We start from the raw sequence: 12,286 nt of genomic DNA, 5'->3' as shown, positions 1-12,286 counted from the left end.
CGCTTGCACAGTGCTCCTTGGGATGTTTAAAGCTTGGGAAATCTTTTTGTATCCGAATCCGGCTTTAAACTTCTTCACAACAGTATCTCGGACCTGCCTGGTGTGTTCCTTGTTCTTCATGATGCTCTCTGCGCTTTTAACGGACCTCTGAGACTATCACAGTGCAGGTGCATTTATACGGAGACTTGATTACACACAGGTGGATTGTATTTATCATCATTAGTCATTTAGGTCAACATTGGATCATTCAGAGATCCTCACTGAACTTCTGGAGAGAGTTTGCTGCACTGAATGTAAAGGGGCTGAATAATTTTCCACGCCCAATTTTTCAGTTTTTGATTTGTTAAAAAAGTTTGAAATATCCAATAAATGTCGTTCCACTTCATGATTGTGTCCCACTTGTTGTTGATTCTTCACAAAAAAAATACAGTTTTATATCTTTATGTTTGAAGCCTGAAATGTGGCAAAAGGTCGCAAAGTTCAAGGGGGCCGAATACTTTTGCAAGGCACTGTACATGTATGAACATAGTGTACACACGCACACTTTTTTACATGAAGAAATCAATATGCCTGTATGGGGTTGTTGAATATGAACAGAATGTGCTGTAAGGGCTAGAGCCGAGGATGAGGCCACTTTGATGTAAATCAGAGACGAGTGAGCATGCCTTTGGTGATTGGGCTGGAGAGGCAGGCAGGCAGGCAGGCAGGCAGGCAGGCAGGCAGGCAGGCAGGCAGGCAGGCAGGGCTACTAGTGCTGTTGGAGAGAGACAATACTGCTCATCCGAGCAGAAGGCGCCCATACTTCTTCCAGATTAAAGGCTGTCCCTCAGAGTGGCAATTTCACTGCCAAGGGCCCTGTTGAAAAATCACAGGAATTAAAAAGAGTTGTACTCCTCACCAGCATCATCTCAGGGAACAGTCACAAAGCCTGTCTTAGATGGCTAGGCTTACTGTGATTAATGAACCTTATAAAACGTTATTTCAGAGATCACTTAGATTGGAATGATGGGGGAGGAGCCTCACGTCGTAAGGGACTGACTATCTTTCCTCAAATGTATCAATCTTCCATCCATAATTAGTTGCAGTATTTTATTAGTCCATGGAAGTGAGACACTGTTTTCTTCTTCTGATCCTCTTTATTTTATTGCACTGCTGAGATTTTCAATGGGGAGACAGCATAATACAAGTTATATATCAACTCATATGATACCAAATCAAATATCAAGACGCAGCCTATAAGGAACAAGGGAAGCCATCATTGTGCACAGAACGTTGAGAGCATTGATCGTGAATCAACATACACATGTAATTCAGTTAGACAAAGTGACAAAGCTTCAGTAATTATCAGTCTTTCTATAGCAATTCTCTGCTGCACCCTCTGCCTTTCACTCTGCCAAACAATAGACTTCACAGAAGATAACGCCCAGTCTAAGTGGCTTATTTGGCTGCCAGTGTATGAGATAGGGGGAAAGAGGCATTCTCCCATCAGTCTTTTGAGACCTCGAGGCACACGATTGGTCATTTAGGAAGAGTAAGAAGCCTCTAAGTGAGCAGGTCAATTGCGATCAGAGAATCCCTATCCATTTCAGGATACACTTGGCATGCATACAGTACACACGCATATGGCGTACTACACACAGCGCCTTCCTCTAATCCAGAAACACACAGTTATGCATGTGACCGAACCAGCTAAATACTACACACACTCTTGCAAAATAGCACAATGGACTAGAATGATCTGGCAAACTGTAAGAAATACATACAGTACCCCAAAACGCTTTATCCTTTATTTCCAGAGAAGGGTAACGTGACCATCATGGGGGGAACGTGACTGTGCTGAAGGGGAAGAGGTCCTGTTCCAGTATCTGACTGTAGGCTGGTACCCAGAGCTCAGTCTGACTTGGCTGGTGAATGGCAGAGAAGTGGACCAGGGTCAGTACAACATCAGCACTGAAGGGACTGTTGATGTGGAGTGCCTCCACAACCTGAACAGTAACTTCAGTGTCCAGGCAGCAGAGAGCTCTCATGTGGAGTGCCTAGCCTCTGTGTCTGCCCTCCTCATGCCTCAGGCCAGCAATGTGCATCTGACCGTGGGTGAGAAACACAAAATCACTCGCTCTCTCTCTTTCCCTCTACTCAGAGCTAAGATTAGTCTACATCCTCATATTCATCAGTGAAAGCAGACTGTGGGGGTTTGTTATTGTTGATGAGAGGAATGACAAGAAAGGCATTGCAGGACAGACACATATTTTATCACCATTGAAGTCATCCTACATAAATAGAGCCTTGGGAGCTACAGGATTTGGTATGCTCACTGTGTTATGTTGCATACTGAGTTTCCCCTCTGTGGTTTAGGTAATCTTGAATTACATTCAATAGTGTAAACAAAAGACAAGACACTCTCCCTTCCACAATCACAGCAAATGCTGATAATAGATTGCATCAATTAAAATATTAAATGAAGAATTACATTTCTCGGCTTCTGAAAAGACTCGGAGACTGAAAAGACTTGGCATGGGTCCTCAGATCCTCAAAAGGTTCTACACCTGCACCATCGAGAGCATCCTGGTATGACAACTGCTCGGGTAGGGTAGTGTAAACAGCCCAGTACGTCACTGGGGCTAAGCTGCCTGCCATCCAGGACCTCTATACCAGACGGTGTCAGAGGAAGGCCCTAAAAATTGTCAAAGACTCCAGCCACTCTAGTCATAGACTGTTCTCTCTGCTACCGTACGGCAAACGATACCGGAGCGCAAAGTCTAGGTCCAAGAGGCTTCTAAACAGCTTCTACCCCCAAGCCATAAGAGTCCTGAACATCTAATCAAATGGCTACCCAGACTATTTTCATTTACCCTTTTACACTGCTGCTACTCTCTGTTGTTATCATCTATGCATAGTCACTTCAATAATTCTACTTGCATATACATAATACCTCAACTAACCAGTGCCCCCGCACATTGACTCTGTACTGGTACCCGCCTGTATATAGTCTCGCTATTGTTGTTTAACTGCTCTTTAATTACTTGTTACTTTTATCTCTTATTCTTATCCATATTTTTTTTTAACTGCATTGTTGGTTGGGAGCTCGTAAGTAAGCATTTCACTGTAAGGTCTACAGCGGTTGTATTCGGTGCATGTGACTAATAAAATGTGATTTGATTTGAGTAGCCTCAGTGTCCGCCGTCCTCCTGCTCCTGTGGATGAGCATCTGCACTGTCCTCTGTTACAGACGGAGGAGAAGAACAAGTAAGCGCCTTTCTTTTCTTTTTGTATCGCTCAGTGAAAAATGTCCACCCCCCCTCCCTCACGGGAACAATGATTAAAGTATAATGAAGGAGTTAGGCGGTCACGCGCAGTGATTCTGCAATGTGTTCCACGCCTGCATCGGCAAGGGCATAGGGTTTTTGAACGTATACAGAACTTCCGCTGTCAGCAGAATGCTACAGTTCTAAAGTGCTGGCTTTGGCTATGACTTGGCCTAACCCCCCACCTGTCCACAAAACACAGGAGCACCACCATGGAGAGACAGTTGTCCAGGAGAGACGCACACCTGGTGGTCACTATGTGGAAATGCAGTTATTCTAAGTAACACTAAGTAACACAGGTAAACATACTCATGAATATGGGCGAGAATGTCATTAGGCAGGAATTAGCATATTCTGAGAGTTATGTCAATCATCAAACAGTCTTATGATCTGGTGTTACAAATACCAAGACAGATTCATAATGACTCTAATAGGGGCCACAACCCACAAACATGTCTCTGAAGTGACCCCCAAAAATCTTAAACTTCCCACCTCTGGGATTAATGTCTTACTGGGTTACCGGTAGACAGTGAATAGAAGGTTTTGTGAGTCTTTGGCGGCTTTCAGAGTAGAGACGGATGGTGAGGAGTTTCTGGAGAGCCATCTCAGAGGGGATCGTTGTTGTGTGTGACGAGGCGTCCGTCTGGCTGTTTGTGTACGATAACAAAACCTGCCCCTGAGTCATGCATTAGACTGCTCTAATCCCTGTGACTGATTTCAGACCAGTGCAAACCAGGGCCATGATTTGGGAGCTGTAGGATTATCTTAATAAAGCAGGTGTGCCCTCCTTAGTACATATACAGTATTCACCCAATAGTCTGATATCTTTTTCACTGTCCTTGATTTGGTCCAGTTCCTTTCCCCGCTTTCCTTACTATAACTCCCATAACTCAGGATTTTTCACATTTAACAAAATGGCATGACTCCAAGTCAGTACTGCTCTCAGTTGGCAAATCCAACACACTGAAGAGTAATGCATGCATTGCAATTATTCAGACAGAATGGGGATTAAATATATTCACCTTAATAACGTTGGACAGTATGGGTTTAAAACACCAAGACAGAGGCAATTTCTCCTCCTGTAAAGAGTCTGGTTTATCCTTCTCCTGGGCCAGCACCATCTGTACCACCATTGTTATAGGATTGTTTTGGCTCTGGCCAGGACCTTGGGCTAAGAAAGGTAATGATGCTGTGTGATAAGATTCATTAACAATCAGCTCAGGCTTTCACTCTAACATTACTAAAGTGACCTCAGGCTTGAGTGAGTGTGTGCTGGCCCAAAACTAATTAACGCTGCATTTACAGCTGTCATACATACACTCTTAGAAAAAAGGTTATATCTAGAACCTTAAAGGAACACTTTTTGGTTGTAGGTAGAACCCTTTCTAAATGGAACCCAAAAAGGGTTCTACCTGAAACCAAAAAGGGTTTAACCTGGAACCAAAAAGGGTTCTCCTGTGCGGACAGTCGATGCTGTGGTCTATGCAACCACAAGCAAGGTCAGGATTACTGTATTAATCTAGAGTGAGCAATGAGACAGTGAAAATCCTGTACGATAGCTGTAATATAAATTCACATAAGATATTGACTGTTGTAATTTTCTGTATTTGGTTGTCTTTCAGAATCAAGCCAACTGGAGACTATAAAGTGAGCGTTTGACGCTCTTTGGGCCATTCTTTCCAACCTCTAAACCTGCTTGTTAATGTAGGATTATACAATATTTGAAAAGGTACAGACCTTGGCATTTCTTTATTGGCAAGAGCTGCCGAATGAAGATCCAGGATCAAGTATGGCTACTTTAGAGGATATGACTAACCATCCATGAAATGATTTATTGGAAACATTTGTGAGAGGGTACTAATATAGTGTCATCCTATTCATTCAAAATTCCATTAGTCCTGTACACAAGTTACTGCTGGCACTCTGCATAAATCTTAGTAAATAAGTCTACCCAAAGGCATGTATTTAAATGTCTCTGAGTCTGCCTTGTGTCTGAGAAAGATACTGGGATTTTATAGTTAATTCAAATAAAGAATTGAGAATAATTATTTGGAACATTAGATGGTTATTAGATTATAACATCCACATTAAGATTGAAACTCTAGTTTACCCCCCCAAAGAATATTTCAACTTGAATGTGTTACTGTGTATGTATTGCAATATCTATGTATTTCTGTTTCATTGACTGCATTGACTTCCATGTGGATATCAGTACAAACAAGTGAAATTCATGGCAATATGTACAGTACATTCAGAAGACTCATTCAGAAGACTTTGTACAGGTATGGAATGGGACACTTTCTATATTTCTCAGTCCTGGCCTGTGGAATTGAAAGCAGGTGTGTGCTGTGGGTGGAACTTCCTAACACTTGTCCCCAGCAGGCAGGTTACCAGTCTCTCAAGGGGGACTTGAAACAAAGTCCAGTCATAGTTTATCTCTTCTCTCATGAAGTAAGGGCAATGATAGTGATGTCAAAGCATTGTTGTATCCAGGATATGCCGTGCCAACGATGATTCTGAAAGTACGCTTCTGTATGCTCTTGAGTTGTTCAGAGAGGACTTGAGTCAATGAGCTGTGCCAAGCTGGTGCGGCATATTCTAGGCAGGGTCAAGCATGGCTAGTAGATCTAGTTTTATACCATTTGTCAGCAGTTTTAATGACCCTCATGATACGATTTTACTACTGAAGCAGTGAACACGCTGACTTAAGAGTGGTTAAGTCTAAATTAATTGAATAATGATATTGGATTTTTCGTAGGTATCAGATTGTACACCGGCAAGACAATTGATAGTACCAACGTAAAGCTCACAAAACTGTTGATTCTTTCAAGGTTGCACCATTTTCCTTTTGTAGGGTAGGAATTGGTCACATTTTCTATTGGGCTGTTACTCTGGGTATCCACAGGATAGACGAATCACAGAGTAGGAGAAGCTATGTTGCCAAGGCAACAGGGGGGGAAGGTCAACCTGGGATACACCACAGAGGGCCACTCAGGTGAGAGTCAGTGTGACAAATACCCCTGCTACTCATTAGGACACATTATCTTCAACATCTAATGAGATCAGTGAGATATGTTGGCATAGAAAATCAGATTGGATAGGCTATTTTATTTGATATGTGATTTTTGTTTGTTGTTAAAAGTATTATAGGCTACTAACAGCATTAGAGGCTATTAATTGACTATGATGTAATCATAATGCCGTGTTCTATGTTGGAGCCGCTGTACCGTACTTCCTCCCCTGAGTTCACAGTGTGGTACAGTGAAATGGTCAGGTCAGATGATGTCAGGTCAGTTAAACAACTATTTCTATCTCGACAGAAGCTGGCCGCAGTGACCTCATCGTCACTGGGGGAACCCACAGCCAGATTAGCTCCATCAGCACTCACAATTTAAGGAGTGGGAGAGAGCAAATTACCGCAGTTGAATAATGCAGTCAGTCTCCCTGACACCTCCCAGGTTCTCACATTGACGGGGACTGCAGGGATTACCAACATCCTCCCCTGGCCGGGGGACAGTTAACTCTCAATGGCTGTATTCGAAATGACATCCTATTTACTAATAGTACACTAGTTTTGACCAGGGCCCATGAGTCACTCACAATGCTGAACTTGACACATTTATGAAATTGCTTATTCCAGTTACTAATAAGCATGCACCCATTAAGAAAATTACTGTAAAAACTGTTAAATCCACTTGGATTAATGAGGAATTGAAAAATTGCATGGTTGAATTGGAATGAGGCAAAGGGTATGGCAAATAAGTCTGGCAGCACAACCGACTGGCATGCGTACTGCAAATTGAGATATCATGTGACTAAATAAAAATAAACTATACTATGAATCAAAAATAAATCATATAAAGAATTATAGTAAAAAGATTTGGAGCACCTTAAATGAAATTTTGGGCAAAAGGCAAACTCGGCTCCATCATTCATTGAATCAGATGGCTCATTCTTCACAAAACCCATTGATATTGCCAACTAATTGAATGTTTTTTTTTATTGGCAAGATTAGCAAACTTAGTTATGACATGCCAGCAACAAATGCTGACACTACACATCCAAGTATATCTGACCAAATTATGAAAGACAAGCATTGTACTTTTGAATTCCGTAAAGTGACTGCGGAAGAGGTGTCAATCAACACTGACAAGCCACTGGGGACTGACAACCTGGATGGAAAATTACTGAGGATAATAACGGACAATAATGCCACTTCTTTTTGCCATATCTTCAATTAAGCCTACTATAAAGTGTGTGCCCTCAGGCCTGGAGGGAAGCAAAAGCCATGCCGCTACCCAAGAATAGTTTACTGCCTCAAATAGCTGACCAATCAGCCTGTTACCAGCCCTTAGTAAACTTTTTGGAAAAATTGTGTTTGACCAGATACAATTCTATTTTACAGTAAAACACTGACAAGACATTCAGCACACTTATAGGGAAGGACATTCAACAAGCACAGCACTTAAATAAATGAATGATACAAATATTGTGGGGGCTGTTTTTGTTAGACTTCAGTGCAGCTTTTGATATTATTGATCATAGTCTGCTGCTGGAAAAAGGTATGTGTTATGGCTTTACACTCCCTGCTATATTGTGTTACCTGTCTAACAGAACACAGAGGGTCTTCTTTAATGGAAGCCTCTCCAACATAATCCAGGTAGAATCAGGAATTCTCCAGGGCAGCTCTTTATGCCCCTTATTTTTTTCAAACTTTACTAACAACATGCCGCTTTGAGTAAAGCCAGTGTGTCTATGTATGCGGATGACTCAACACTATACATGTCAGCTACTACAGTGACTGAAATGACTACAACACTTAACAAAGAGCTGCAGTTAGTTTCAGAATGGGTGGAAACTAAGAAGCATTGTATTTGGGACAAATCATTCACTAAACCCTAAACCTCGACTAAATCTTGCAATTAATAAAGTGGAAATTGAGGAAGTTGAGGTGATTAAACTGCTTGGAGTAACCCTGGATTGTAAACTATCATGGTCAAAACATATTGATACAACAGTAGCTAAGGTGGGGAGAAGTCTGTCCGTAATAAAGCACTGCTCTGCCTTCTTCACAACACTATCAACAAGGCAGGGCCTACAGGCCCTAGTTTGGTCGCACCTGGACTACTGTTCAGTAGCGTGGTCAGGTGCCACAAAGAGAAACTTAGGAAAATTACAATTGGCTCAGAACAGGGCAGCACCACTGACCCTTAAAGTACACAGGGAGCTAGCATTAATGATATGCATATCAGTCTCTCATGCCTCAAAGTGAAAGAGAGATTGACTTCATCACTACCTGTTTTTGTAAGAAGTGTTGACAAGCTGAATGTACCAAGCTGTTTGTTTAAACTACTAGCACACAGCTTGGACACCCATGCATACCTCCCAAGACATGCCACCAGAGGTCTCTTTAAAATACCCAAGTCCAGAACAGACTATAGGAGGTGCACAGTATTACATAGAACCATGACTACATGGAACTCTATTCCACATCAGGTAACTGAGACAAGCAGTGGAATCATTTTTTAAAAACAGGTAAAAAATACACCTTATGGAACAATGGGGAATGTGAAGAGACACACACACAGGTACAGCCACAAGCATATGCACACAAGCGCTAGCACACGCACTCTACACACATGCACATTGTAATAATGTTGTATATGGTGGCATTATACATTTAGTATTGTAGATATCTAGTGGTGGAATAATGTTATATGATGTACTTTTTCATATTTTGTTTGATACTGTATGTAATGTAAGTGCCTTAATGTGTCTTGGCAACAGCTGATAGGGATCCTAATAAATACAAATACACCTACTGTACTGTATATGATAACTAATTCACTGTTCAAAATGTGATTTGCTGGATATATAGATTAAAGTTAGTTAGTCAATAATATATTGGATATTAGTTCATCAATGTTGATGAGTTAATGGAGCTTCTTAGATGCTCTTATAAAGATTGTTAAGAAATAAAAACCAGTAACTGATTGGCATATTGATCAAAAGAATGTTCAGAGTTGCTGCATGATCACTAATGGTGATGGGAGAACAATATGGCAACTACACTGTCCTTAGATTGGTGCTGAGTTTCTTTTGTCCCCTTGCATTGTCCTTGAAGTAACTTTGCACAAGGTCTCGTTTGACTGTGGATATAGATACTTTTGTACCCGTTTTCGCCACCATCTTCACAAGGTCCTTTGCTGTTGTTCTGGGATTGATTTGCACATTTCGCACCAAAGTACGGTCATCTCTAACAGACAGAACGTGTCTCCTTCCTGACAGATATGAGAGCTGCGTGGTCCCATGGCATTTATACTTGCATACTATTGTTTGTACAGATGACCGTGGTACCGTCAGGCGTTTGGAAATTGCTCCCACGGATGAAACAGACTTGTGGAGGTCTACAATTTTTTTTCAGAGGTCTTGGCTGATTTATTTTGATTTTCCCATGATGTCAAGCAAAGAGGCACTGAGTTTGAAAGGTAGGCCTTGAAATACATCCACAGATACACCTCAAATTGACTCAAATTATGTCAATTAGCCTATCAGAAGCTTCTAAAGCCATGACATAATTTTCTGGAATTTTCAAAGCTGTTTAAAGGCACAGTCAACTTAGTGTATGTAAACTTCTGACCCACTGGAATTGTGGTACAGTGAATTATAAGTGAAATTATCTGTCTGTAAACAATTGTTGGGAAAATTACTTGTGTCATACACAAAGTAGATGTCCTAACCGACTTGCCAAAACTATAGTTTGTTAACAAGAAATTTGTGCAGTGGTTGAAAAACAAGTTTTAATGACTCCAACCTAAGTGTATTTAAACGTCCGACTTCAACTGTACCTTCTTGTGTTCATCGATGAATGATGCCAACATTATTAATAATGTATGCTATCCCTTCTAGTGAAAATGGATACAAGAGACATTCAACAAAAAGGAAGACAGAAATAGATTTTTATTACATGCAATATGCAGACGTGCTCTTCAAAATCTGTCTATGATATAAAGCTTGTCCTATATTATATGAGAGGAAAGCTATGTTACACAATATTATCATGCTGGAACTCAGTAATCCAATAAAGTATGTATTCAATACACACTACTGGCATGAATAGAAAGACCATTCACTGTCTCTATCTACCCATTAATAGAGCTAAGCAACCAATGAGCAACCAAACCCCAGTAAACTTACAGAGGAACAGTGTTTGGTCAGTCAGTGTCCCTAAAAAAATTAAATGAGTAGGAACCAGTGTCATAAAACATTTAAGCCGAAAGAACATTTTCCCCAACAATAGCTAGTCAGAAAGAACATTTTCCCCAACAATAGCTAGTCAGAAAGAACATTTTCCCCAACAATAGCTAGTCAGAAAGAATTGTTCCCCCCTGTTCCCTTTTCTTTATAGAATAGTTGTTGTTTTTTCCAACTAAACTAACAACTATTCCAATATGTGTCAGCACCTCTACCCCCGCCTCCTTTAATTCCCTTATGAGGAGAGGAAACGGCTACAACAGCCATGGAAAAGCTTTGAGTGGTATGCTGCTGCTGTTCCTGTGAGAGAGAGGCTCAGCAATGCATTAGAAAGTGGATATTCTTCCAGAAGGGATGATATAACATCAGCATATTATAATGGTGAAGGACAATAGTCGCAAGTGGTGGAGGTCTATAAACCTGTCATAGCAATTCTATAGTCACACATACGTTACTGTCATTTACAGAGTCGGTATGCATAAAAATAATGACATGCCTATGACTTCTATCTCGGAGGTAGAGACGCTTGATTTGCTACATCGTTTAACAGCATGGGAGCAGAAAGTGGCAAGGAATGCAATTCAGTGGCTTATGCTTTGTGAATAGAAAATACTCCGACATCACAGTGTATGTAAGCATTTTTAAAGACCTGTTTAGCACATTGATTGGACTTATCAGTACCTGTGACCTTGGTGTAGAACAAGGGGCCTGAAATCTTTGGCGATTGGCGTAATAATGACAGAGACTATCAAATTGTAAGTGCTATCTCAACTGGACCTAAAAATACAACAAAGCAAAATGTTCGGGCCCTGACCTTAATACCTCTTTATTTGCAGATGAGGGGTTTCTAGTCTAAATTATCTATCTGTAAATGGTACAGTAATTGTATCTGTGCTGCCTGCAGCTGGAAGATTACACTTAGTGTCAGAGAGTGAGAACTTTTAATAGAAAGTACATGAAAAACATAACATCCTTATTGGGTGGCGTCTGAGGGAATATATCCCCTATTGTCAATTATGCAGGGACAACATACATTGCATTATTGAAGCATATTCCCTCAGACGCCACCCAATAAGGATGTGACAATGGTGCCGGAGGGGGTGGCTTCCGTTTTACAGGCTCCTAAACAACTGTGATACTTTCTGTGTTTTTTTCCGCATTGTTTGTAACTTATTTTGTGCATAATTTTGCTGCTACCGACTCTTATGACCGAAAAGAGCTTCTGGAAATCGGCTACGAGGGATATACTGCAGTCACCCGACCAGACTCTGATCCCCGTGATTCGCTGGAGAAGGAAACGGAGATTTCGAGGCAAAAGATCCAGGTGCCTTGAAAGGATCAGGCGACGAGTGGCTAATCTGCCCTTGCCTTCCATTCTGCTAGCTAACGTTCAAACGCTGGAAAATAAATGGGACGAACTGAAAGCACATATATCCTACCAACGGGACATTAAAAACTGTAATACCTTACGGTTCACCGAATCATGGCTGAACGATGACATTAAGAACATACAGCTGGCGGGTTATACACTATCGGCAAGACAGAATTGCAGCCTATGGTAAGCCACGGGGCGGGGGCCTATGCATTTATGTAAACAACAGCTGGTGCCCGATATCTAAGGAAGTCTCAAGGTTTTGCTCGCGGGGGTGAGCAGAGGTAGAGGTAGAGTATCACGATAAACTTTAGACCACACTATCTACCTAGAGTTTTCATCTGTATTTCTCATA

This window comes from Oncorhynchus nerka, linkage group LG14 (genome assembly GCF_034236695.1).
Source record: "Oncorhynchus nerka isolate Pitt River linkage group LG14, Oner_Uvic_2.0, whole genome shotgun sequence".
In the NCBI taxonomy this organism is placed as follows: domain Eukaryota; kingdom Metazoa; phylum Chordata; class Actinopteri; order Salmoniformes; family Salmonidae; genus Oncorhynchus; species Oncorhynchus nerka.
Note: the sequence above shows the minus strand (reverse complement) of the source record.